Below are 6,000 nucleotides of genomic sequence, written 5' to 3' on the forward strand. Positions count from 1 at the left end.
ATGGTTCTTTGTGCTGCCTGATGTGGCCTTGATTTCCTGGATGGATTTTTTTCTCCCATTTATTTTATAAATCTGCCAGTTCATGCTTCCTCTCCTCCAATTCTCTGCTTTAAACTTTTTGATTCATTATGTGCCTCTTACTCATGTCCATATATTGGGTCATGATTTTTATCTGAGCAGTGGCAGTGGGTTTTTTTTTTTTTTTTTGGTGTGTGTATGCATTACCTGTCACTTGTTCTTCTTAGATTTTTCTTCCTTTTCTTAAAAGTATAGATACTTGGCAGGTTTTTCTTTGTTTTGTTTTTAGTTATTACTTTTGTAAGCAAGGTGAAATCGTTTGGTTATTTGCAAGATGCTCCTTCAAAGAAGGGAGTAGAGTGGTGTTCCAGGCAAGCTTCTTATGATTTAGGATATGTGTGTGTATGTGAACTGTTTTAACCTTTATTTTTCCCTAGTTCAAAGACATCAGCTGGGCTGCTCATAATTCAAGATTCATTTCCTTCACCCTTCCTCAATGATACATTGCTTCTTGAAAAGTCTTTCCTTGTGCAGTCCCCACCTTTTCTATGGAGTCAGAGAGGGTACAGAGAAGCTCCCTTACATACCCAGGTTACCTGTTCCCATTGTTCTAGACAAGGCTTGTGATTTTGTCTCTTCTGTCATGCCACTTTCTTTGGATAACTATGTTCTGTCTGATTTATCGAGGTCTTCTGTCACAGATGTCTCTTTAGTTATTTTTTTGTTTGACCTCTTTTTTTCTCAAATGTTGTAGTTCATGGTTATAGGTGTCTCTAGTTTTATGGAAGACTACTTTTTCTCTTTTTAAATTTTTATTGTTGTTTCAGGTTGATTTCTCAGAGAAAACTGTGGAACTATCTCTAGTCTGGTATTTTCTAATCTAGTATCATGAATATCCTTTTGGAGAAATCCATTAATATTTTGTTAAGATTCATTCTTTTAAGTAATATATTTATAAAAGTTAACAGTTTTCAATCTGCCTTTCAAAAGGTTATAAAAATTCATACTTTTCATCGATATTTATGAGTTTCTGTTTCCCATATTCTTTTTTTCCCCTACCCTTACTAATATATATAAAGAGATTTACCTATTTGTTATCATAACATGGTGTGCCTCTTAAGTTGCACTTTTAGTTACTAGGTGGCAAATAATTGTATCTCTTTTGGTTTTCCATTATTAACCTGTAGTGATTTTTGTTGCCATTGGTGCCTTTATCATTTTCCATAAATTGATAAGAGTTTGCTATGAGGTTTTTTTTTTTTCCTTTGTTGTTGTTACAGGGTGTGTGTACTCACCAGAGAGAGGGAAAGCAAGAAAGCACCCTCAATAGGGCATAGTCATGCCCCATCCCTTCTCTTATCATTCTTCTTTTGGGATTTTGGGTATGCATGCACATGTACTCAGCATGTTTTTCAAGCTGCCAGGTCTGGAACTTGAGCTGTCCAGTTAGCCAGGTGGGATTCAGCTGCCATAAAAAAATATTTTTATAGCAAGTTTAATATCTTCTCTTATGTTTTCTACCTTAGGAGTCATTTTCTTTACACCAAGATTATATACCCACGTATATATTGTTTTAGTACTATAAATCTTATTTTTGTATCTAAATCTTTAATAAATCTGTAATTTGAATGCAATATGAAGTGTTAATCTAGCTTCTTTTCCTCAAATTGTTACTTATGTGTCCTAACATCATTTAGAAATTTATTCTTCTCCATTTATTTAAGATGCCACTATTAACACATTAATCTTATGTTTCTATGGAAACAGGTCTCACCTTTTGTTTTTGTTTTAATGCCAGAGGCCACACACTTATGCCAGCAAATGAGAGAAAGAGAAAGGGAAATTACATCCCTTTCCATGGGGCTTGCTTATGCCACAATCCCCTTTCCTCTATTCCTCATTCCCACCAGGATTAAGCCTCTGGGGCAGGGATTTGAACCTGGGGTCAGACATTTGGGATTCATCGCCTCTCAAACACACACACATACACACACACACACACACAGTGGTTAACTATTCTATGGAATTGGCCCTGATTACTTGTTTTTATGTCAGTACTATAATATTTTCATGATTATTTTATATATTAATATTAATTTTCTTTTATAGCAGGCCAAATCATTATTACAGTTTTCAGAATCCCTTACTTAGTTTCATGTATCATTTACTCAGATGAATTTTGGTATTGTGTGTTGAGTTTCCAAAAAATAAATCCTCAAACCCACTGGGATTGCACTGAGTTTGTTTATTTATTTGGGAAGAATTTATATCTTGACAATGTTAAGTCATCTTAGCCAATATTTAATCAATATATTTCTTTATTTAGATAAGTTTTCTTTTAAGTTCTTCAATAATAATATTGTGTGTTTTTGCTTGTTTGACTTTTTACAGAGGTTCTGCACATTTCTCATAAATTTGACTCCTAGGTGATACATATTGTCTTGCTACTAGGAGTGTAATTTATTTTCTAGTTCATTAATGCTGGAATGTAAGAAATTTTTTTAAAGAGAGATTTTTATTATAGGATGCATGCACTCACTGGAGAGACAGAGAGAGACAGAAAGTGAGAAATCACCTCTGGGGGAGATGGCTATGCTGCAATCCCTTCTCCTTTATTCACCTCTCAGGATTGTGACATGCACACATGTGCACCGGCTTTAGTTTTAAGCTGCTGGGTCATTGTTCTAGACAAGGCTTGTGATTTTGTCTCTTCTGTCATGCCACTTTCTTTGGATAACTATGTTCTGTCTGATTTATCGAGGTCTTCTGTCACAGATGTCTCTTTAGTTATTTTTTTGTTTGACCTCTTTTTTTCTCAAATGTTGTAGTTCATGGTTATAGGTGTCTCTAGTTTTATGGAAGACTACTTTTTCTCTTTTTAAATTTTTATTGTTGTTTCAGGTTGATTTCTCAGAGAAAACTGTGGAACTATCTCTAGTCTGGTATTTTCTAATCTAGTATCATGAATATCCTTTTGGAGAAATCCATTAATATTTTGTTAAGATTCATTCTTTTAAGTAATATATTTATAAAAGTTAACAGTTTTCAATCTGCCTTTCAAAAGGTTATAAAAATTCATACTTTTCATCGATATTTATGAGTTTCTGTTTCCCATATTCTTTTTTTCCCCTACCCTTACTAATATATATAAAGAGATTTACCTATTTGTTATCATAACATGGTGTGCCTCTTAAGTTGCACTTTTAGTTACTAGGTGGCAAATAATTGTATCTCTTTTGGTTTTCCATTATTAACCTGTAGTGATTTTTGTTGCCATTGGTGCCTTTATCATTTTCCATAAATTGATAAGAGATTGCTATGAGGTTTTTTTTTTTTTCCTTTGTTGTTGTTACAGGGTGTGTGTACTCACCAGAGAGAGGGAAAGCAAGAAAGCACCCTCAATAGGGCATAGTCATGCCCCATCCCTTCTCTTATCATTCTTCTTTTGGGATTTTGGGTATGCATGCACATGTACTCAGCATGTTTTTCAAGCTGCCAGGTCTGGAACTTGAGCTGTCCAGTTAGCCAGGTGGGATTCAGCTGCCATAAAAAAATATTTTTATAGCAAGTTTAATATCTTCTCTTATGTTTTCTACCTTAGGAGTCATTTTCTTTACACCAAGATTATATACCCACGTATATATTGTTTTAGTACTATAAATCTTATTTTTGTATCTAAATCTTTAATAAATCTGTAATTTGAATGCAATATGAAGTGTTAATCTAGCTTCTTTTCCTCAAATTGTTACTTATGTGTCCTAACATCATTTAGAAATTTATTCTTCTCCATTTATTTAAGATGCCACTATTAACACATTAATCTTATGTTTCTATGGAAACAGGTCTCACCTTTTGTTTTTGTTTTAATGCCAGAGGCCACACACTTATGCCAGCAAATGAGAGAAAGAGAAAGGGAAATTACATCCCTTTCCATGGGGCTTGCTTATGCCACAATCCCCTTTCCTCTATTCCTCATTCCCACCAGGATTAAGCCTCTGGGGCAGGGATTTGAACCTGGGGTCAGACATTTGGGATTCATCGCCTCTCAAACACACACACATACACACACACACACACACAGTGGTTAACTATTCTATGGAATTGGCCCTGATTACTTGTTTTTATGTCAGTACTATAATATTTTCATGATTATTTTATATATTAATATTAATTTTCTTTTATAGCAGGCCAAATCATTATTACAGTTTTCAGAATCCCTTACTTAGTTTCATGTATCATTTACTCAGATGAATTTTGGTATTGTGTGTTGAGTTTCCAAAAAATAAATCCTCAAACCCACTGGGATTGCACTGAGTTTGTTTATTTATTTGGGAAGAATTTATATCTTGACAATGTTAAGTCATCTTAGCCAATATTTAATCAATATATTTCTTTATTTAGATAAGTTTTCTTTTAAGTTCTTCAATAATAATATTGTGTGTTTTTGCTTGTTTGACTTTTTACAGAGGTTCTGCACATTTCTCATAAATTTGACTCCTAGGTGATACATATTGTCTTGCTACTAGGAGTGTAATTTATTTTCTAGTTCATTAATGCTGGAATGTAAGAAATTTTTTTAAAGAGAGATTTTTATTATAGGATGCATGCACTCACTGGAGAGACAGAGAGAGACAGAAAGTGAGAAATCACCTCTGGGGGAGATGGCTATGCTGCAATCCCTTCTCCTTTATTCACCTCTCAGGATTGTGACATGCACACATGTGCACCGGCTTTAGTTTTAAGCTGCTGGGTCCAGGACTTGAACTACGGTCAACTACATGGGAGTCCATTGACCCAACCATTACGCCACCTGCTAGTCCCTTGACCTTTAATTATTTGTGATCTTTATTTACTAATAGCTTTATTAGTAAATGATTATCTTTATTTATTTGTCTTGTAGTTATTACTCTACTAATCTTTCTTATAAATTCTAGCTGCTTTTCAGATAATTTGTTTTGAGTTTTATACCTAGACAATTACTCTATCTGAAAATAAGATTAGTTTTTCCTTCTCTTCTCTTTTGGAATATTTATACTTCTTAATTTGCTTTCTTATCTGATTGCATTGGCCAACTGTCCCAGAACAAAGTTTATTACTACTAGAGCTCTCAGGCCCACTTTATTTTGTAATAGAAATACATCAATTGTTTTACTGTTAAAGTGGGTATTTTTGTGGGCCACATGTAACTGGGTCTATTAAAAGTACTTGTATTTTATTTTCCCATCTACTGGTCACTGTACTTTAATTGGTACATGGATCATTTACTTTTAATATAGTTACTGACATGATTGCATTTAGACTTACCTTTATTATTTTGCTTGTCCTCTCGGGTTTTCTGTTATTTCTGCCTGTGTACTTTTTAAAATTTTTTTAAAAAATTTATTTATTCTGTGAGTGAGAGAAACAGAGACAGACATATAGCATCTTTGACAGGGCCTTGATGCTGTGATCCACCACAGCCCAACCCCAGCCTCAGCCAGCTTGGGTCATGGGCACACATATGCCTGGTATACTCACAGAAATCTCTGCATTCAAATTGGCAACCTTCCCACGTGGGATTGCCTTGCAGAGCACCATATTTTACTGCTATACTACCATCTAGCCCCCTGCCATTCCTTTTATTATCATTATTATATTCAATCACTATACGTCATTTAACTTGTAGAGAGAATTTACCCAATTGAAATATACTTCAGATCAGTCCAGACAAGAATACTATACACGGGGACCAGCAGTTAGCGTAATGGCTATGTCGCTGGACTCCCACGTAGTCGACCGCGCTTCGAGTCCCGGACCTGGTGGCTTAAACTCACGCCGGGCACATGTGCGTGCGTGCCCAAGATCCCAAGAGGAGAATGGAGGAGAAGGGATTGCAGCGTGACCATCCCCCCTGGGGGGGTGATTTCCTGCTTTCTGTCTCTCTGTCTCTCTCTGTCTGTCTGGCAAATGCACGCGCCCTATAGCAAAAACCTCTCAAAAAAA

The sequence above is a fragment of the Tupaia chinensis genome, unplaced genomic scaffold, assembly GCF_000334495.1.
Source record: "Tupaia chinensis unplaced genomic scaffold, TupChi_1.0 Scaffold000054_1, whole genome shotgun sequence".
NCBI classification, from domain to species: domain Eukaryota; kingdom Metazoa; phylum Chordata; class Mammalia; order Scandentia; family Tupaiidae; genus Tupaia; species Tupaia belangeri.